We start from the raw sequence: 23660 nt of genomic DNA on the forward strand, positions 1-23660 counted from the left end.
GAGATTTTAATATATGTAAAAATTAAGTGTACCATTTATTATCACTCATGAGAGCCCAAGTATTTAAGAGTGCCTTACAAATAATATAAACAAACATCAGTGCTTGTTGATAATGATAATAATGGTGGTGGTGATGCTGATGTTTATGATGATGATGGTGACAAAAAAAAATTGCCATTGCCTCTCCACAATCTTTGGACTTCTAAAAATATCTACATTAGGTTTTTCCTGATGGGAGACAGTTAAACAAAATGCCAGGTGCAGGCACACCATGATTCTGTAAAGAGAAAGATTGCATTTTTCTTAGGAATTAATGTCTCATATGTTTGTAGCCACAGGAAGCTTATCAAACACTGACGTCAGCTACTTTCCCATGAGAAGCTTAGAAATTTCATAATACCATAAATTACTTTCGCTTTCCTGCTTGCTTCAGACAAGTAGAGAACTTTTCATAAAGCTTAAAAATAAACATCTAACCCTCACCCTGCCCCGGACACATTCTTAAGTCTTCTCTGATCAGAAATTATCTTGCCTCTAAAAATTCACCCTTATTCTTCTATTAACAATTGAAAAATCTTGGCCAATGCAAATAACATCATGGATTATTCCTATTCAAAAATTGTCCAAGAAAAAAAGAGGAAAGGCTGCAGCAAATAGGAACCATTTTACAATATCAAAACCCTTCTTTTGTACCATTATGTGATCTTGTTCTATTCAAATAAGAATTTTTTTCATCTTCATACTTGTGCAAAATTGGCTCCTCTGTGAACAAAAATACAAGCTATGTCTTTGGCTTCCCATGAAATTTGAAGGGGAATTCATAAAAATTTCCTTGGCTACCTTGGCTAGTCCTGGCCATGTAATAAAAAATAAGCTAAGTGTTGATTCATTTTTCTTTCCAGATAGAGAATAACAAAAGGAGGAGGAAAAGAAAGGGGTGATATTCATTGGGAGCCTATAGCATTCTAGGTTCAGTAACAGACACTTTATATGTTATCTCATTCACTCACCAGTGAACTTTTACAGAGTGTTATATGTCATGGAATTTACTAAATGCTTGGAATAGAATTATGAGTAAGACCATTCCTTGCCATCAAGATGCCCATGCTCATATATACACTATCATCTATAAAACAGATTATTAATAGCAAGTGGGAAGCAGCTGTATAACAAAGGGAGCTCAGCTTGATGCTCTGTGATGACCTAGATAGAGGAGAGGGATGAGAGCTAGGTTGGAGAGAGGCTCAAGAGGAAGGGGATATATGTATACATACAGCTGATTTACATTGTTGCACAGAAGAAACTAACACAACACTGTAAGGCAATTATATTCCAATTTTTTTAATTGTAAAAAAAAGTAAAATAAATTAAAAGAAGCCCATGCTCATAAGATGGCAGCCCACTGTGGCAATGCCTCCATAGCAGCATTAGCAAAATACTACCTAGGCACAGAGGAGTAAAAGCCCTTCAAAGCAGTTTTTATTATCCTCATTTTAAAATGGAACCTGCTGTGCATGCATGCTAAGTTGCTTAAGTCGTGTCCAACTCTTTGTGACCCTATGGACTGTAGCCCACCAAGCTCCTCTGTCCATGGAATTCTCCAGGCAAGAATACTGGAGGGGGTGGCTGCCATGCCCTTTTCCAGGGGATCTTCCCAACCCAGGGATTGAACCCGCATCTCTTATGTCTCCTGCATTGGCAGACGAATTCTCTACCACTAGCAAAAATAAGTAACTGATATCTTCAAAGAAATTCCCTAAGCTCATATATCTCTCTTATGACCTCACAGCCTGTCTTCTTTCACAATTCCATGCCACTTTTAAGGGAAAGACATTTCCAACCCAACTGAATACTGTAAAGCTTTTTTAGCAATCCAGTAAAACTGTTGCAGAATGCCAAGACAATTTTTACTTTCATTGGATAACTGACTTTTTCTTGAATTATAAGAGCAATTTCCTTAGTCTCTTGCTTTATTTAGTCTGCTTGGTAGCTAAATTCCTAACATAGTATTCTGTTGATATATGTTGTCCCTCTTATCTACTAGTTTATACAAATATCTCTGTATATCCATACGCATAATCTCATAAGAATATGGAAAATGCATCCTACAAAAATCAAGAGATTCTCCCACAGGCATAAAAATTTACACTGAAATACAAGCATATTATAGGCAAGTGTTACTCAAGATACACAGGCAAAAACATAAATGGAAACATACAGTTGAAACAAGTGAAGAGGAAACTTTGTGCAAGAACTTAAGGCACACGTAAGACACGGGAAGAGCAGGGGTTGAAAGTGAAGAGGAGGCACTGTGGTTAGTGAGCAAGGGTCTGGATGCACTGCGAGGTTTCACAGCATCTTAAGATGATAAGTAGTCCCTGTATTTGAATTGCTTTGGTATGGGCCACTTGCAAAAACATTCAATATTTCCCTTCTAAGATATAGTAAGCCAAAATATATATGTGGAAAGTTCACTAAGTCATTGGTAAATAATCCAGTGTTGACTTTTAATTTAGAAATAACTGGCCAAATTGATCCCAGCCTTCCCAACTGCGATTTTCCCCCTGCAGAGTACACTCATTTGTATTACCTTTTTGTTTTCTTTGTTTGTCTTTCTTTTTATTATTTTATTTTCCTACTCTAACATATAGTAATATATGGCTGGGAATGTTAAATTTTCATAATTTTATATATTTTGAGCTCATAAATTCCCATTAGTTGTCATCTTTCCAGATTGAGGCTTCATCTTTTTCTATTCACATGTTATTAAAATAATCTTTTTATTGATGTGTAGCATACAGAAAAGCACACAAATCATAACTATACAGCATGGTTAATTTTCACAGAATGAACAAAGTGATGTAGTCAGCACCCAGATCAAGTAACAGAACATTACTTAGCACCCCAGGACCCGCCTCGTGCCCTCTTCCACAGTCATGCCTCCTCCCCTCCCCTCCCCCACTGTCCCAGGATAACCATCATTTTGATTTCTGACACCTAGTGACAGTTTTGTTTGTTTTATAGTTTGCTTTATTTGTTTTTTTTTGTTGTTGTTGAATTTTATAGTAATGTAATCCTATAGAGTTTGGGGGAGGGGGGTGTCCAGTCTCTGTTATTTAAAAGTATGTTTCTGAAATTCGTTACATGAGTGACAATTATATTATTCTAATTTGCAACACAGTGTTTTGTTGTTTGCCAACCACGGTTTATCCATATTACTATTGATAGACACTGAGGTGATTTCCACTTTGTGGCTGTTTTGAGTAGTGCCGGTATGAGCATTCTAGTTCATGTTTTCTGATGAATATACGCATGGATCTTTTTCATCTATATACATAGGAGTAAGCTTTCTGGGTCACCAGTTAGACCAATATTCAGCTTTAGCAGGTACTGCCAAATATTTGACCTCAGTGATTATTCCAATTGACATTCCCACAGCAGTGCATGAGAGTTACAGTTGCTCATCAAAACTTTGGATTGTCAGTCTTTTCAATTTTAGCTATTCTAGTAGTGTGTAATTTGAATTAGAATTTTCTAATGATTAATGAAATTAAGCACTTTTCATATGTTTACTGCCATTTTAATATCCTCTTTTTCTGAAGTACCCACTAGAGTCTTTACTTATTTTTTATAGTCATATTTTTTATTGATTTGTGGGAATTCTTTGTATATTTAAATACAAGTCCTTTGTCAGACGTGAGTTTTGCTAGTGTATATTTTCTCAATCTGTGGTTTGCCTTTCACTCTCTTTATGGTTCTTAATTTTGATCCAGTACAGTTTATCAATTTTATTCTTTTATGGTTAATAATTTATATAACCTATTTACAAAATCTCTGCCTGTCCCAAGATCATGGAGGTAACTTCTTTTTTCTGAGAGCTTTAATGTGTAAATTTTCACATTTAGATCTATAATCAATCTGGAATTGGAGGAAAGGGTGTATGATATATGATATTAAATAAAAGTCAAGATCTGATTTTCTTTTCTTCCATATGGGTATCCAGTTGAGGTGCTAGGTGATGTTACTTTCCTCCAGACTGAGTTACTCTATCTTCTTGTGGTTTGATAGAATTGGGGAAATTCCCTTTAGTTGAATTTGAAATTCATCTGCCATTTCTTACGATTCCATTGACTTCTAGTTTGCCCCTTCTCCACGGGTGAACTCTCCAAAGGTCTGAGACTATATCCCAAGACGCTTTCCTCTTTTTTTTTTTTTTTCTTGCTTGCATTTTTTTTAATCAAAGCATAATTTATATATGGTAAAAATTTACTCCTTTTAGTGTACAGTTCTATAAGTTTTGACAAATACAGATAGTTGTGTAATTTCCACCACAATTAAGAAATAGATATATCAACTCCAAAGTGGTTCTTCCTTCTTGTACTTTTGAGTTTTTCCTACTCAGCACCATAATACGGCAGAAAACTCTGCTATGCTTTTCAGAAGCATTGTTTCTTATTCTCTTATTTACTCTTGTCCTTTCCACTCCAAGTGTTCAGTCCTAGAAAGAGCTTTGAAGTTGAACAAATCTGGGCTGCAATTTCAACTCTGATACATGTTAACTATGTGACAACGAGTCTGAATCTGTATCCTTACTTTGAAATAAGATACTAAAACAACTATTTTCGGTTTTCTTTTGAAGGTTAATTAGATAACAAATACCAAGTACCTTGCACATAGTAGGTGTTCAATAGATTCTCCCAGAACTGTAAGATACATTCACCTTTTAGAAATAAAGGAGAAGGGGTGGTGTAGGTGGTCCCTGAAAAGCAATTCTTTTCTCTGGGAACCCCCTTCGATGCTGAACTTGATTGAACTTGTTTTATTCCCAGCCATAACAAGGTCATTCAGAGATGCTGAGACATACACATTATATATTTTTTTTGTTAAAAAACCATAGAATTATACAAAAACCCTCTGAATTGGAGAGATCTTTAAAAATCTATTCCAAATGCTTCATGTTACAGATGAAAGAATTGAGGGGCCAAGAGTACTTAAATAACTTGGTCAAGGTCAGCTCACTCATTAGTATTTACTTAAGTGACCCAAATTCCCTGAGATCACATATTTCTTCTCTTCCAAAATACTCCTAGGTCCCATATTCAACTATAAATGTAAAACAGAGACAATTCACAAGAGACAATTATTAATGTTTTATTGTTACTGGCACATTTTGACTAAAACCCATAGATCTATTTTTAAATATTTTATTTTAATTTCCATTCCCACAAATTATGTGACTTCCTGCCAACTAAGTCTGAAATAGCTTCTTACCATTCCTTTCCCATTCCAAGGATTATATCCTGTAGTGTTTCATTCTTTTATTATTAAGAAATATTCTGCCTTATTCTCCAATGCACAAGACTGAAAGGAGCTCATGGAAACCCACAGAAGGCAGCTCTCTTTAAGTTTACCAAGTTAACAGGGGTGCAGGGGGATGTCTATTGTCCTGGGCATTGGATGCGCAGGTAACCAAGCGCATCCCTGGCATGCTCCCCGATGGTTGGAGACAGATGACCAGCACCTCTGCCATCCTGCTTTCTGGCAAAGGTGGTACTCTGACAATCTTTTTTTTTTTTTGGTAAGTCCCTTTTTGTTCAGCACATCTTTCAGCATTGTATATTCTGCTAATAGATAAGCCTGAATCCCATATGGACTGAACAACTTGGAAGAGTTTCATGATCACAGAACACACAGTTGTCTCATAAAACCCTCTACCTCCCACCAGGATTCTCAAAGGCTCTTCCAGAAACACTCTTCACATGAGTGACTCCTTAAACTAGAAATATATTTTCAGCCTAGGTATCTCCTCTTCAGAGAGACCATCTCTCACCATCCAACATTCAGTGGCCCTCTATCACATTAGGCTCTCTTTTATTTGCTCACTATTGGAAACATGTGTGCTATCTGTACTCCACCAGAATATAACTTCCATGAGAGCAGAATCCTTGCTCCTCACTGTGTGTCCCGTCCTGGCTTAGAGAACTCACTCAACCTGTAAAAGAATGTGGGCATGTATCCTTCTCCTCTACCTGTCAGGCTGGGTCCGACCCTTGGATTTAAATACTGGCTTCATTACTTACTAGCTGGGTGAATTTAGGCCAATGTGTTAAACACAACTAATTTCTCAGGGCTTCTCCTATGTTAAGAACATGTATCTCGTTAGGTTGTTGTAGTGATAAATGAGATAGATGTATGAAAGGAGCTTAGCACAGGGCCTGGCACTAAAAACCCTTAACACACAGTAGTTACCAGAATCTCCATGAGGAGAGCAGAGCATATTACAAAAGTGTCACGGGGGATTTTTTTATATAAATATTAATGTTGAAATCAAAGGATCCTAACTCAACTCCACAAGGCAATAAATAAATTAATGAAAACCCGGTTCTTCTTGTTGACTCCATGAAGTTATTCTTTTTTATAAGCGATCTCTAATTGAACCTTTTCGATAACTCCCTGTTATAGTAAGTTATCATTTGAGATACTCTCCTTTATCCAACCTCTTGGTATCCTTTTGGAAAATGGCATCTTTCTGTGAACGCTTGTGATAGGAATTTTAAGGGAGAAGCATAACCACTTTTTGCAAGTATGTACTGTCAATATTTTTCCATTTGTATAACCTAGGAAGGTGCTAGGTCCTGCTCCTCATGCTACTGAATGGCTTTACCTAGAGGTTTCCTGAGGGTTTTAAGAAAATCACTCCTCTTAGAAGACTAGAAAGCTGATTGAAAGGAGAGAAATTCCTCCTTTCTTTTTATTACACCTTGATTCTCCGTTAGTGAATGGTTTCATATAAAACCTCAATTTCCCCACATGCCTGAGCAAACAGTTCGATCGAAGGAGCAATAAATAGCACCTGGCCGTTTGCCAGTGGCTGGAAAGGGGACTGGACCGAGGCAGCGGGGCTCATTTGCCTCGCGCCGTCCAGCTCTCTCTTCCGGTCCCTCTTCCTTCATCTCGGTCGTTCCCTTCCTTGCCATGTCCGGTCTAGACTTAGCTTTGCCCGCAGAGAATTTCAGCAGCTGAGCCAAGTCAGTCCGTTTCTCTATCTTGGGCACTGAATGAAAAACTTAAAAGGGATCCAGCGAATAATGGTTCACCTAGGCAAGTATCTGAAGTTGCAAGTTAGCGGACCATAGAAAAATGGTCTTGAAACAGGACGTGAGAGCTTCATCAACTTTCTGGCCTTTCCATCCTCAATCTGAAAATAAAAAGTATATGTGAAGACAAACTCTATGTTTAGTCACTGTGCTATTCACCTTATGGTTTCTCTCAAAAGCCTTTCTTTGTCTCACTAACAAGATGGTTCATTAACATATGCATAGACTCTACAGACCAAAAAAAGAAACATTTCCCCAGATCCCTGATTTCTTTACTTTTTTTCTTTATTCATTCCCAATTTTAAAAACAAAAATACTGAGGGAATTGGGACCAAGGAAAGGGAAACTAGGCAAATAAGTACTGACCCTACCAGAGGGTTTGGGGAAAGGTACTGAGGATTTTCTTTTCCCTGTAAGTTTAAATCTCTTGATTCATTCATTAGGCAAGTAACTCCATGATTTCTTCTAGTCTCCTGTTCCTTCGATGAAGCCTGAGGGTCAAGAATGAGAGGCCTATGTGGAAGGGGTGGGCTTCCCTGGTAGCTCAGTGGTAAAGAATCCGCCTGCCACTGCAGGAGACCTGGGTTCAATCCCTGGGTTGGGAAGATCCCCTGGAGAAGGAAATGGCAACCCATTCCAGTATTCTTGCCTGGGAAACCCTGGAGGGCTACAGTCCACAGGGTCGCCAAGAGTCAGACATGATTTAGCAACTAAACAACAACAAGAGCAACATGTGGATTGGATACTATAATCTGCATCAGCATCTGAATGTAAGGAACTTCTCATAATGTGCAAATTTCTGGACACCTCGCTGGAATTCCCCATGTCATATTTTCTTGAGAAAGCTCTCACAGAGGATTTTGATATGCAGCCAGTCTGAGAACCTCGATTCTAGGGGGACAGTGTACCATAAGCACCACGAAGCCAGGTTCAATGGCTGCTTGTTCACTGGCACATCTCTGATATGTTTCTGGCACATAGAGAGGAACAGGACCTGGAGGGGATCTCTCCCACCTGCACCCTACATGTGCCAGGGCTCAGTGATTTGGAAAAGAAGTCTGTGTCTTTATCTCAGTGACTTGCAACCTGCCAGCGCTTTAGACTCACTGGGGACAGTTGAGAAACACATATGCCTGGGGCCGAGAACCCCACATCCTCGTTAGGTTGATCAAAGGAGGGTCCCTGGGTTGGGTCATTTTTCCAAAGCTCCTTGGGTGATTGTAGTCAAGGTCAAGACCATCAACTAACTCTTAGGCCCTTGAAGCTGCCCTGCAGTCATGCCTTCCCTGCATTCTAGAGATGATGAAGGAAAGGCCAGGGAATAGATGCAGTAGGTCTGGATGTGGCAGCATTGGAACTAGGTACTCAATCCTTATTTGTTTGTAAATTTACTCGTAGGGTTTGTTCTCATATAAACTGTATCCTCTCATGCTATGTCAGGGCTTCCCAGGTGGCGCCAATGGTAAAGAACCCCACTGCCAATGCCGGAGACATAAGAGCCGCAGGTTCGATCCCTGGGTGGGGAAGATCCCCTGGAAGAGGGCGTGACAATCCACTCCAGTATTCTTGCCTGGAGAATCCCATGGACAGAAGAGCCTGGTGGGCTACAGTCCATAGGGTTGCAAGGAGTCAGACATGACTGAAGCAAGTTAGCACATGTGTACTGGTGCTACCCTAATCATTTAGGCAGTGGTTCTTAATTGGGGGGGGGAGGGAAAAAGGGAGCAGAGACTACTTTGAGAAATGAATGAAAGCTAATGAAAGTTAATACTCAAAATCTGACCTACAGTTTTGAGGAGTTCATCACCCCCCTCTAACTCATTCATAGGTTTTGTTCACTCACTCAACAAAATTTCCTGATGCCCTGCTGCATGCTGGCAGAAGCCTAGGAGCTGTAGGGAACTAGACTATAACCCAGGCTTGGGCAACTTCTCCAGCTAGCAGATGTCTCATAGATTTTCTTGTCCCTCTTTTCTTCAGTTTTATAGAAAAGACCTCCAAAATGAGGCCCACAGTAGAAGAAAAGGAATTTAAATGGGATTTGGAGATCTTATCACTTTCTGGCATTGTAACTTAGATAATTATATCTTTTATCACTCCAACTAGATATTAGGCTCCTTAAGATCAACACCCACATCCCCAGAATACGGAGCAAGGTACTGTAGGTGTACAACAATACAACAGTTGAAATGTACATTTTGGACAAATAGGAGGAAATGGTAGAGGTTGAGGGAGGCGAGCTGAAGATAGCCTGAGTGTCTGCTCACCAATAAAGAAATGGAATAAGAAATAACACCTGGCCCTGCTGAACAATTTACAAGCCCTTCAGGATTCCCCATCCCTAGTTTGCAAACCAGCCTTCCTAAGATGGATACAAACTATTGATACCATGCTAGGCAGGTTTTTGTTTGGTTTGCTTTTTACCTGTGAAATCTGAAATGAGAATCTAGGAATCTAAGATTGATTCCCAGCAGTGTGATTTCAAGCCAGTCCCTAAACTCCAAGAACTTCTATTTTCTTCCAACGCGAAAAAGCAAAGAATGGGGTGGGGGAAAGCAAGGTGTGTCCTTAAGGTCCATGTGGGCCCCATTATTCTACCAAAAAAGGCAAATGTTAAAACCCAGAGCTGTACTTCCCACACTCATACCCATAGCATCTTGTTGCATCATGTTGGGGCACGTTAGGGATGCGATGGTAATTTGCTGTTGCAGTTCATTATTTCTTTGGTCTAATATTTAATGTCTGTTGCTGTGTTTCAAGTACAAGAGAGTTACCTCTAGATTATCTACTAGTGCATTTTATCATTATTTGTAATCTTCTGGAGCCTCCTCTTTTACCTATTAACCAAGTTCCTAACTATCAATAGCAGAAGACTTTTGGCAAAGAAAAGGGTCCAAAAAGACTTTGAGAGTCTGAGGTTTAGAAGGTTTTAAAGGTGAACTTAGAAAAGACAATGTCCCTGACTATGTTCTAATGCCTTTGGTTTTTGATTGTTGGCATTGGTAGTGCTCCCTGCTTTGTACAAACCATCTCTCACCTCCATTATTTAGAAGAATTTAGGCACTGACTCTGTAATAATTGTATTAATTTTCTTTAAAGTGCAAGTTCAACTATCAATTGCAAATGCAATATCTATTTACATTTGTGCTTTATTTCCCTTTTATGGTCCTAACCAACATCAGTACCTGAAGAAGAAACTGTATTTTTAATGTTTGGAATAGTTCTACATTAACTAAAATTCACTCCACTATGTTTCCATCCTTTTTCACCAGCTCATCATTGAAAAGCTTGAAGATCATCCAGCTGAATTCATAGGGATTGGTAATCAACCAGAGGTTCACGAGCAGACATTTAACTGCTTGCCTGTGAGTAGAGTTTATGTGATTTTGTTAGTGGGGCGGGCTCTGATCTTAGCAATTACATAGCCTTTCTGCCTGATTGTCTAAATTCTCGCACCTAGAGATGCACTGTGAGAAACCAAGGGTTCTGCTATGCCCTTCATAGTTTACCAAGTAATCTATCAAGTTTGAAAAAATTGTTTTCCTGTTTTGTAATCGGATTTTTTTTGCTTTATTTTTAATTTTTTCCTGCATCTATAATATTTTAAGCAAAACATTCCCCAATCAGTAATGAAGTTCTCACTTCCCAAGAATGTTGCTGACTTGAGAGAATAGAGAGATGATGAGGCAGTCTTCAGGGTAAAGGAGTTCACCTTTGAACAAACAATGGTTTCAGAAGGAAGTACTCCTTACTCTCAGCAAATCCTCCTCACCTGGAAGAACTTCTACCCGTAGACAGTCTACCTGGGGAGCAGAAAGAGGAGCTTTCAGAAGGTAGAGGATGGAGAAGCTAAAGGAAACTTCACTCATTCACAATTTTTCCAAGGCTGGCACTAGTAGGGAGAAGTGGTTTTCTGTGGCTGCCAGAGCAAAATACCACAGACCAGGTGGCTTACATAGCAGAGATTTATTTTCTCACATTTACGAAGGCTGAAAGTTCAAGGTGAAGGAGTCAACAGGTTTGTTTTCTTCGAAGGCCTCTCTCCTTGACTTGCAGACGGCCCTCTTTTCCTGTGTCTTCAGATAGCATCCCACTGCCAGCACAGGTTTGGAGTACTCTCTCTGTGTCCAACATTTCCTCTTCTTAGAAGGGCCACAGTCATATCGGACTAATGCATGCTCTAATGATTTCATCTTAATTTAATCACCTCTTTAATGACAAGATCTCCAAATTTGTTTATATTCTAAGTTATTGGGGGCTAGGATTTCAACATATGAATTTGTGGGAACACAACTCAGTCTCTAATATCCCATCATTTTTTTTTTTCTCTATATGCTGATTTTTAGTTTGTTGCATACGGATGGCAGCTCTCTGAGTCTCCTCTCCTGAACTCCCCTGGGATTCACATCACTCTTAGAATATTTGGTTTTCTGACAGTATGTTGCAGTCCTTTGTATACATCTCTCACTTCCCTGTTTCATTACGTAATTTTTGAAGTTGAAAAGTGTACCTTTTACATCTTTCATAGCACTAGAGGAGGCTTTGTAAATAGTGAGCATTCAATAGGACTTATTAAATGAATAAATGAATGGAGAGGTAAGATACAAGTCTCTGAACCTGTAATTTGCTTTAAGACTACCTCCAAATAATGATTATTAGTGGCGCTTTCTCCTCACTTGCTGCCTGTCTCCTGACTTCCAAAAAGTGGAAATATGTCAAAGCTGGAGAGAGAGACTGAAAAAAATATATGATTAACTGATGGCAGGAGACTTACCTTGCTCCTCAAAGAGTAAATAACATGGACCTGCTCCAGATACTGAGAACACTCTTTTGGGAGCCAAGAGGGAAGGACCGTGAGTTTAGACTGAGACTTGCTGAGTTTAAGGGCCTGTGCGACATCCAAGGGTGTGAGTCTAGAATACAAGGGCTATGCAAGTCTGAAGCCCAGGTAATAACTAGAGATAGAAATTTTCATAATCATAACCTACACATAGGAATTATGAGGCCACCCAGAAAGATTGCAGAGGGAGAGGAGCAGCGGTTTAACAATTCCACTAGAAATTGCATGTAGAAAGTTTTCCTGGTAAATAACAGGAGGAAGAAATCTAAATGGCATTTCTAATGTAAGAACATGTGTATTAGCAACTGTGGATATCTATCTATTTCTCTCTTCACTTATTCCTTTGGTCCTATTTTATACCTTCTTCTGTCCTCTCCTTCAGGACTTTGCCCCAAACCATTCCTGGGGAGCTTTCTCTATCCGAGCTTGCTCCTCTCTAGCCAACTCCACCCATGAGCATGTGTTTGACTCCCCAGCTGCTTGCTCAGGAGTATCACACCACAGCACTTCCCTTTAGGACCATTTTCTCTATCACAATCAGTGCTGATCAGACTGGACAGTAGGGGAGGCCCAGGATTAGATACCTCAATGTCCAAAGAAACAGAAGGTCAGGTGGCTGGGACTCCTCTGCCATGGAACATCGTCTTGTCCAGACAGTCAGTAAAGGACTCAGTTGAAGGGAATGTATCTCCTTTGCACTGAACCTCTGCCATAGTCCATTGGTCTCCCCACACTTCCTATGCCTTCAAGGAAGTTTTGGTGATATTTTCATGTTTCATGCGCAGGACAGAGTGGAGGCTAATGAAGCATGAACGGATGAGGCCCTGAGTCATGATGGTCATAGCAAGCTTCTTCTCTCTGGGTCTCACCATCAAAAGTGATTTCTAATTGGGCCATCTTCACCCCAGCCCTGAATTTCCCACTTTTTTCCTGCTTAGTGTGATACAAACAAAAGGAGGAAAACTATTCATTCATTTCTCTGTTATTTTCTAAAACGTCATTTCTTTTCCTTGCTTCCCCACCGCGCCCCACCCCTTTCTCCATTGGTTCTCTTTCTCGAGCAGAAACCCATGGTCTTTCTTTGGATTGTCTGATTATTAGCAGGAGAGCCTATCAGAGGTTTGTAAATTTCCTCCTTCTCTGCATACCCCCTTCCATTTCTTAAAAATAAACTTTGAGATACCAGATTTCTTCAAGTACCCCCCACTTCCATACTTTCCTCTTGGTATTCCTCAAGTTGCCAGGACAAAGATGCCATTTTTCACTCAGTGACCTAAAGTGCTAATGGCACCTGTGTCAGTGGATTTTACATAAATTGCTATTTGTATAAAATGAGCAGGGAGAAATTCTGAAGTCAGGAGAAAACAGCTCTGCAATCCATGAATGGCCTAGGTGGGGTATTCCAAATGAATAGTGGCCAGTGGCCAGCAGAGGTGCCTCCAGACTGCATTTCATTCATTTCAGTCAGCTACAGGATATGAAGAGAAAGATAATTTTCCTATGAGCAGGTATAAGAAGTACTTTGAGTTGTAAGCACCTAGCAGGCTTTGCCTTGTTTTAGAACAGCATAAATGGGAATTTTTATAACCACTGTGGGCCAGTATTTTTAGAGTTAGTTGAAGCTCCAGGTTGTATGGGAAGAGAGGGTTTTTTCCCTTTATCTTCTCTTGAGTTTTGCAGAACAAGCCTCTCTGGACACTCTTGACACAGTATTCAGCCTCCTGTTTAGTTCAAGTGTGTCCATACTTGTTACAGCAAAATCTGAAGGGATCACTCTTGCACTAAAAGTCTTTCCTACAGATTTCTGGTAGTGGCTGTAGAACAACGCCCAAGTTTGCTTAGGAATCAAGAGAACTCAAGGAGCATGGGTTCTGAGGTCTTCCCACTTCTTGAAACTTTCATAAGGAAGGTAACAGGACATTCCAGCATCACCATGTGCAGATTTTGTCAATTTGGCCAAGTGATGGTGTTTTCTTGGCCAGGGAATTGCACCTGGCCTTAGGAGGCACCTCCTCCATTAAGCACACATTCCTACCCAGCATGGCTATTGATGGAAATAGGTTTTGTCAGGGTGGGCAAACCAAGATCAAGGCACAGATCGCAGGGAGAAAAACAAACAATGGTGCCAGGAGTTCTTGCCTAGAACTCCTTTCCAGACTTCTGTTCCAAAAAACATGAGTGAGTATGCCGTAAAGAGAAAAAAAAAAAAGAATGATCTTTCTATTTAGCTTTCAAACAAAACTATCAGAAGTCTGAGGTTCCAACTGTGACGGGATTTGTGCAGTTCAAGGACACAGACTCAACTACTTCCAAAGTTTGCTTTGGGATGTGCAACAAAACAAAGCTGCAAACATCTTACACTAGTCCACGAAACAGTCCTCCAGTAGGGTTTGAAGGCTCCATCTGAGGGGGGAAAGAGTGAGACATTTTTCTTCCTACTATTTTCTGTATCAGGTCCAACTTAAAGCCAAATTAAATCTAGATTTTTTTTTAATTGACTTTTACTGGAGGAAAAAGCAGAGCTGCATTCCCTGAAACAGATATTTTAAGGCCAAACTTATTACTTGGGTTTTTTTTTCTCCTCCTTTTTGCTAATTCAAAACAAAATGTCCATCATTCACTCCAACACCAGTCTTTAAGAGCTGGAGACAAACGGAGTCTGAATATTCACGCCAACATGGTATAAATGAGCTGTGATTTCAGGAGGCTGGCTGTTTCTCTGACAGGGGAAAAGAGAGGTTGACTAGTTTAATATCTTTGGCTGAAAACACTTTGTTAAAGAGGGATGGAGACAGCCAACATTAATATCAAGTCCTGTTATTTAATGACCAAGAACGACATACCGTGGAATGGGACATCCTGAGTTTGGAGAGAAGTGTGTTTATCATATTCAGAGAATGCAGAGAGGGAGTGAATACAAACATATGGCAGGCCTGAAGGAAGGCGCTCTTCTAAAAGCATTTTCTTCAAGTTCTTCAAAAGATTCCTCCCATAAGTATATTATACCCATGACTGTGAATCTGATTCCATCACAGACTCTCAAGATATATAAACATAAAGACATTTGTTATCATGAGGGACTCTGGGGACGTATCTACTGCCTCCCCCAGCTTGCTGGCTAATGGATTAGAAATAAAAGACGCAGTTTTAAGTCAGGGTTGATGGGGGAGGCTTGTGACCACTATTAGTACCACCTGTCCCTTCCTTGCTCTTCAAACATACATATTCAGTCACTCATTAATTTATTCACTCTACAGCTGTATACTGAATTGGAACTTGTCTATTCAGTGCTATATTAGGTCTGGGCTGCATTAACAATTCTAGTGTTCCTTCATTCTTTCCTATAAAATGAACTTTTTTTTAATTCAATGCAGTGGAAGATCTAGTGACTCCAATAATACACTCATTGACCTAAGTTGTGATTTCTGATCCTTTTATTTATTTTTCATTGGCCTTATCTTAACAAAGAGTCATAATATTTTATACATCTCTGCTGTCTCATCCACCTATCATGCTTAATTATGTGGTTTACAGGCAAAACACTGCAGAGCACTGGCTGTATCTCTAATTCTACTTTTCTGAAAATTGCTTTGAAGAATGATGCTTAATTGTCCCCTGCCTTATTTGTTTCCTAAATTCTGTTTTCAAGAAGAATTTTTTAGGGGGAGACGTAACTATAGTATCAAAATAATTGAAAATTAAGAGCAAAGTAAAGGTTTGTGACTTTTTTATTGGAATGCTCAAAGAATCAAAAGTAAGAAACCCAGAGTGATTCACTGTGAAGCCAATGGTGCTTAAGCCACAGAGCCCCTCATTTGAACAGACGTCTGTCACACCCCTGCCTAAGTTTTTACATTTAACATTGTATTCACTTTCTTAAAGGCCTCCCAAATAATGTTCAGGTCCCACAAAATCTGGGTCTATCTTAAGACAGACACTAACAGATAATCTTAGATGATTTGGCTTCCTGTTTGAAATTAATTAAGCGAAAAAGCAAAAAGAAATAGTCAAAGTGTGTTTTATTTTTTAAAGACTTTAGGATGAATTCACCTTATTTTCTAAAGTGAACCCCACTTAAAGGAAATAATAAATTAGTTTGCCAAAGCCCAAATGAACATCAATAAGAGACTCATTTTCATTGCATTAATAATCGTCAAATATGGACTCTCCCTAACATCAAGCAAGCCAAATCCTTCCAACAGGAAAAAAATTATAGACAGGGGTGTTTGTAGCCAAGTATGGATCCTTCAGGCAATCACATGGTCTTGCCATAAGCTACCTTGTATTACATCTTGTGAGAAGTAGCATAATCTCACAAAGCACAGACTCTAAGGGCTAGGCTGCCTGGATGTAAATCCTGGCTCTAATATTTGCTAACTCTGTGACCTTGGGCAAATGACACACTTTCTCTGAGCCTTATAGTCTTTCCATCTGTAAAATGGACTCAATAAAGATTGTTATAAAGATTTAAAGTGATACTTATAAAGTTCTTAGAACTGTACTGGGTACATAGCACGTGCTATATAACCATTGACTAAATAAATAAACTTCTCCATCTAGAATGTAGGCTAATAGATGAATTCACATAAGTTCACCCTTTAACTCCTCACAGTGCCTAGCCTAGCACATGAGAGCCATTAAGGAATGATTGTATAAATTAGGGATTACCAACAAGCAATCTGAGGTCCACACTGACCTGAAAATAGGCTTCCTTTGCCCAGCATGGTTTTCTTGAAATTTTGATTTTGAATTTTTTTAGGGATGCATGCATTCTCCATTTCCCCACAGGCCACCACTTCCCAAGTGTTTACCTTTTGGGTCCTTAGAAGCATTTGAGTTTGTCATTCCTTCTGTAAGTGAATGAACACATAACATGTGAGCACTCCTGCAGTTAGCGGCCGTTTTATGACTCATTGGAGTAGGCAGATGGGGCCAATGAGCCATATCCACTCCCTGAAGCCCTACCTGATTAGCTTACCCGTTCCTATTTCTATGTTAGAAGCAATAGAACAGAAACAGAAAATCAGTAAGTTGAATAAATATCTTCGTGAATCAGTGCCTAATATCACAAGATCATTTTTGTCATGGACTAACTTAACTATGGCTATGTCAGTCATGGCGAGCTAGGTTATGCTGGGGTTGGGGACCACTCAAAATCTTAGTGACTTCAACACAAAGGTTGCTCACTCATGCTTTCTCTCTAACCCTGGATAGGCAGGGGTCTCTAGTCCACATCATTGCCATCCTTACTTGGGGACCCCAGGGCAGAGAGAAAAAATACTCTGAAGGATCTCATATCAACAAGTAAATGGTCTGCCCCAGAAGTGACGGGATACTTCTGCTCACAACTCATTGGCCAGAACTAGTCACTTGGCTCCAGCTGACCACAGGGAAGCCAGCAAGTACAGTTCTATAAGGTGCCCAGAAAGCACAAAGGATACTAACAGCCAGAGGTGTGGAATTTTTGGAACTTGGATTTTTAGGCCAGAAGTTTTTCAATAAGTTCAGTTTAGCAACCATTCTCATGTATCTATAAAGGCAGAGCAAAACACCCAGCACTGCGAGGGGATATCAAAGGAGATGCAGCCCTGACACTGAGCAGCTTCACATTTGCTCAAGAGAAAGAGAGATTATAACACATTTGCATAACAAAGCTGTGTAGTATTGACCATCAAAAAGAACAGTGCTAACAATGCTACAGAGTGGAAAGACAGGATGCTTCTGGAGTCAAGAGAAGACTAAGCTACACTCTAGAAAAGTATATGGGATTTGCAGAGGGAGTGGAGGGCACTGCAGGTTACAGAAGAGAGGAAACAGGGACAAAGGCCCAGAGGCAAAAACACTAGCTGGATGGTTGCAGGACTAAGGAAGTGGCCTGACTGTGCTGTCAGCAGAGGTGGGGGGTACAGTGGAGTCATTCCATGCAGGGCCACCAAGGTGGACAGGGAAACAGGATGGTGGCATTGGGGGGTGGGGGTGGGGTGGGGGAAAGACCATCCCCCCTCACTAACCCCTTCAAAACCCAGGCACCTAAATCTCCCAAGCATCAGCTTCTTCCCCAAACCAAGATTCCTGGATGCCCGCTCTTCCCAGACCCACAGGGTAGTCATTGAATGGAGACAGTAGTAAGCCCTGGGTTGCCCCTGTTTCCAGTTCCAGGATTTGATCGCTTGTCCTACTAACAAAAGAATATTCAAGTTCAAGTGAAACAGCCTCTCATTGCTGGGGTCAGTTCAGCCCTTTCGCTATGGAACATCTGTTTTTGAAATTTAGCTGAGACCCTGACTTAAATCTGTTTAACTTAAAAAGCAGCAAGGGAACATCTTGTTTTCATGAATGTCCAGGGGCTGTGTGTCAACAAATTAAAGGTCTGCTTGTGGTATTCAAAGTAGAAAAGCTGGTCATGAGATGTTCTGCCACTGGAGTAAATTTATTATGGGTTGTTCATTTCTTGGAATCATGAACCAAAATTTGAAAAAACAAAGTGGACCAGCTACATTTAAATCAACAAATTTCTGCCCAGTGGTGAGTGAGAACCATGCTTTTGTTGTTGGAAGGTCACTGAGTTGGGTGGTTTCTAGAAAGATGCCCTCCACTCTAGTCATGTGAAACTAGTATCTTAAGTGGATTCCCTGTGTCTGTACCAATTCTGGCAGACTATATTTGATAGGTCATTATTTTTACATTACTTACATAGGATCTGAAGTTGGAGAGAAAGAGTGAGAATAGTTCACCATCCTTCAAATCTGACTAGCTTCTTCACTCTTCACTTGCTTTTTTAGGACAGAAAAGCAGAGACGAGTTCAATTTATCAACACCTAGAAGAGCAAGTGCCTGGCACAATCGAGATGTTGATATGTATCTAATAAATACAAACCTCAGTCTCATACATTTATGTTCCCTTTATCAATGCTTGTCTGTAGCTCCAATGCTACAATGCTTGTCTGTAGTGTATTAACATTATTCTTTTTTGAAAAAGCTATTACTTCTTAAATCTTATTTTAACCCAAAGGAAACCTTGAGTTAGAACTCTGCTCAGTGTTAAGTAGCAACTTGGATAGGAGGGGAGTTTGGGGGAGAATGGATACGTGTATATGTATGGTTGAGTCCCTTCACTGTTCACCTGAAACTATCATAACATTGCTAACTGGCTATTTCACAATACAAAATAAAAAGTTTGCAAAAAAATATTAAAAAGCAAAAAAAAAAAAAAAAAAAAACCACAAAGAAAACCATGTCATTCCTGTAGTTCTCTCTCATAGCAGCTTATATTTTCCTTTCCTAACCCCATCCCAGTTTATATTTTGTTGATTTATTGCTTGTCTCCACCATCAGACTAGAAGCACAGTGAGGGCAGAGTAGTTACATTCACAACCTATTTGCCACACCCAGCAAGGTAGCAAATGGTAATTCATAATATTTGTTGAATGTTGTTTTTGAAGTTTTGATTGCGATGATGGATGTAGAGCCTTTACCACTCTTGATATGTTGTTGTTATTGCTCAGTCACTCAGTCGTGTCTGATTCTTTGCGACCCCATGCACTGCAGCACACCAGGCTTCCCTCTTCTTCACTATCTCCCAGAGTTTGCTCAGACTCATGCCCTCTGAGTCCATGATGCCATCCAATCATCTCCTCCTCTGTCATCCCATTCTCCTCCTGCCTTCAATCTTTCCTAGCATCAGGGTCTTTTCCAATGAGTCGGCTCTTCACATCAGGTGGCCAAAGTATTGGAGCTTCAGCTTCAGCATCTCTTGAATACACATGAATTTAAACACAGTGAAGAAGACATTAGGACTTAAAATCCACTTGAATTTTAAGAAGCCTTTTGTGTGATGACACACTCCCATTCATTTGGGCATACTCTCTCCTGAAGGTCACGGCAGGATGAGTTGATCTAATCATTTCTATGTTCTCTCAACTGAAAATTGTCAGACCACATCTGCAATGTAGCTGGCCAAGATTAATGTCAAAGCACATGGCAACAGTTTAGGACTTTTTTTTCCTCTCAAATAGTTAACTCATTCCTAGTAGGATTAAACCTATGACATTAGCCTTGTTTGTAATAACTGTTGATCCAGCAAGCTCCCTGGTAGAGACAGGACAAAGATCTACAGTCAGAAAGCTGTTTCAGTTGGTGTCCATGGGCATATGGCTTTGTGCGCCCATTCACTTGTCTGGTGGTTACCGTTTACTTTTCTGATGGTCAAGCAAAGTACCAGCACTTTAGCTGAGTGGGGACAAAGTGGATTCACTTGCTCTGTTTTACAGTTATTGTCTGTGTAGACAGGATTGAAATGGGACTTGCTTGTGAGCTCTAAAGAATCTCAAGAGAAATGCTCATTCGTTTACAGGAGGTGCAATTCCACAACACTTTCTTGCTTTGTATACTTGAAAACATTCCCAAAGAAACAAAGTTGGATGCAGAAAAAATAATGGGAGGAAAGAAAAATAATACTCTGAATTCTGAACAATTCTACTTTAATAGGTTGATCTGTCTGCCAGCTGGCCTCAGTGTTGACTACTTGTAATATATACTTTTGGTAGGCCGCATGTAGTTCTTGGAACTGTTTATATTAGACTGCAGAAACTTAATTATTCTGAAACTGGCAAGACTCGCTTTGGTTACTTAATACAGAGTTGCTTAGTCATCTTTATACATGGTGTGGACAGCATTGTTTAAGTGTGAAAATTTGGAAAATGCAAATGTGCTCCAAAGAGATTACAGGTCAGGTAGAAAAACAAGAAGCTATCATTGTTTCAAGACGCTTGGCAGGTGGTTGCCACATGTTTTAATTTGACAAGCTAGGTGACTGTTGAGTTGAAGCCCTTGATTACAAGTATTTTTCCATTTTCTTTGTGAATTTTGTCAGAAGTAAAAAACTGCTCCTGCTTCTGCTTCTTAGATCATATTCTGATCCACATTTTGCAAAGTACAGATTTCCCAGCAAGAGTGTGAGGTACTCTAGAAGACACTGTTGAAATCGCTTTCTTGTTTTCAGAAACGAATAAGGGTGTTATTTCACGCTGGTCATTGCAACGATCCTTCTTTTTAATCTTCTGGTTTGAATGCTTACCTTGCCATACTTGAACTACTGCCTTCCAAATGCAATACAGATTTATCGAGCTTCAGTAAGGAAGCAGGCAGGCAAAATGAGTTTCTTCCCTGTATTTTAGAGTCTGAAGTGGCGCCGGAGGTCTCCGGGTTTTCCAGGAATGCCCATGGCAACCTCACACTCTTCCTGTGACCTGGGTAGGAGCTCCTAAGAGAGATGGTGAGAAAAGATAAAGGTCCTGTAGCCAATGGGTAGTGACACCAAGCCTGGGAGGGTAGGTTCCCGAGAAAACATCCAGAACAGTGCCTTATGTTTCTAATTACCAAGCATGGTTACAGAGTAAAATCAGGCAACACTTTTTTTTAGACTGATGGAAGCATTTAAATCAGCTCTGAATGTCAGTGTTTTCTAATCATGATGGAGGAGTGGCAAGGCATCTCCAAAGGCCTTGGAAATTTGATGTGTTCAACCCTGATTCTCTTCTTATTCATTGTATCGCTTCTTTCTCCTTTTTCTTTGAACGTCCCAGAAATTCCCTCAGTTACAAAGGCCTAATACCCCTCTTTCCTGAAACCAGAATGTCTTTCTAAGACAAGTTTCTTTTCCTCTAGAAGAAAACAACCACAACTACAAATCTCAATATAAAATAGAGCTTCTTATTGAACCATCATCCCCAAGGTTACTAAGAGTTCAACTGGAGGCATGACCTTTTGATCATGTCTTAGCCAAGTTCATCTGCTTACCAATTAAATCCAAAAATAAGCAATGCCCTGGAACCCACTTTAATTCAGCAAGTGTGAACTTAGTGCTGACTATAAGAAAAAAAAATAGTTAAAAACTTTGAGGGTTGACAAAAATGATTGATAACCTCTAGGAGATTACAGCCTTCTGTGTGTTAGTTGCTCAGTCATGTACGACTCTTTGCGACCCTGTGGGCTGTAGCCTGCCAGGCTCCTCTGCCCAAGGGATTCTCCAGGCAAGCTACTGGAGTGGGTTGCCATTTCCTTCTCCATATAGCCTTCTAGGGAAGACAGATATGTATTCAGTAATTAAAATGCAAGCTCCAATAATACAGGTATCGGTAAACACTCATGTCAGTGAATACAAGACTCAGAGATCTTGTCATCTCTGCTTGTCATTGAGCAGGCTTGCACTCCAAGCCATTCTTTATTTGAAGGAAAGTCCAAAAATTCCCAAACTAACAAATGGGTGAAACTACCATCTAAATGATTCATGAGAAAGGAAGGAGGAAGCAGTCTAGGCACTTTTCAATTTATTATTTAACTTCGTTGCAGATTTATATGTTAAATTGTGTATCTATTATGTTCGAGGGACGTAATGGATAGTGTCCCTCAGTTTGGTTTCAAAGCTTATCATCTTAGATTACAAACTCCTAGAATATAGTCTCTGCTGCTGCTGCTAAGTCGCTTCAATCGTGTCCGACTCTGTGCGACCCCATAGACGGCAGCCCACCAGGCTCCCCCGTCCCTGAGATTCTCCAGGTAAGAGTACGGAGTGGGGTGCCATTGCCTTCTCCGAGAATATAGTCTCTAACTTGCTTCAAAATTCTAAAACACAGTAAGTGCATTTGATGATCATGATGAATAGATGTTGAATAATTTACTAAGGAATAATTAATCCCCTGATCGTAATAGCATATCCTTCATGTACAAAAATGTCACCAGTACAAAGTATCACTAGGGCATACCATTGAATTGTTCCCAGCAGTGTAAATGGGTTTGTGTCCTGCCATGGGCTTTCCCATGGCTCAGCGGTAAAGAATCCGCTTGTGATGTGAGAGACAAGGATTCAATCTCTGGGTCAGAAAGATCCCCTGGAGGAAAAAACGGCAACCCACTCCCACATTCTTGCTGGGAAGATCCCATGGACAGAGGAGCCTGGTGAGCTACAGTCCTGTTATTGTTCTGTCACTCAGTCGTGTCCGACTCTCTGTGACCCCATGTTCTGCTGCACGCCAGACACCCTGTCCTTCACACCAGGCACCCTGTCCTTCACCATCTCCTAGAGCTCACTCAAACTCATGTCCATTGAGTAGGTGATGCCATCCAAGCAACTCATCCTCTATCGTCCCCTTCTCCTCCTCCCTTCAGTCTTTCCCAGCCTCAGAGTCTTTTCCAGTGAGTCAGTCCTTTGCCTCAGATGGCCAGAGTATTGGAGCTTCAGCTTCATTCTCAGTCCTTCCAATGAATATTCAGGACTGATCTCCTTTAGGATGGACTGGTTGGATCTCCTTGAAGTCCAAGGGACTCTTGAGAGTCTTCTCCAACACCACAGTTCAAAAGCATCAATTCTTCAGCACTCAGCCTTCTTTATGGTTCAACTCTCACATCCATACATGACTACTGGGAAAACCATAGCTTTGACTATATGAACCTTTGTTGGCAAAGTAATGTCTCTGCCTTTTCCTATGCTGTCTAGGTTTGTCATAGCTTTTCTTCCAAGGGCTACAGTCTGTAGTATCACAAAGAGTCAGACATGACTGAGCACAACTAAACCCTGTCACCTTACTAATGTCTTGTACTAGCAGGATATCTGGCTAAGGCTCTGGATCTTGTTGTTGATCACTAAATTGGACATGTTAGATGAGAAACCAGTCATGAAGAGCAGACTCATGGTTTGCTGATATTTTTATAGCTGAGTAGACTGG

At 40.2% G+C, this 23660-nt stretch overlaps 1 protein-coding gene across 21 annotated transcripts in view; it reads left to right on the forward strand.

Annotated features, from left to right (window-relative positions):
• Window positions 1–23660, forward strand: part of CALD1 (caldesmon 1) — a 237536-nt gene that overhangs the window by 102962 nt on the left and 110914 nt on the right. For all 21 annotated transcript variants that reach the window (XR_014066400.1, XR_014066401.1, XR_014066399.1 and 18 more), the window contains one exon: window positions 10370–10462. The gene's annotated coding sequence lies outside the window, so the exon portion shown is untranslated. The remainder of the gene's footprint in view (window positions 1–10369; window positions 10463–23660) is intronic.

This window comes from Giraffa tippelskirchi, chromosome 10, assembly GCF_054371585.1.
Source record: "Giraffa tippelskirchi isolate mGirTip1 chromosome 10, T2T-mGirTip1v1.2.pri, whole genome shotgun sequence".
Lineage (NCBI taxonomy): Eukaryota > Metazoa > Chordata > Mammalia > Artiodactyla > Giraffidae > Giraffa > Giraffa tippelskirchi.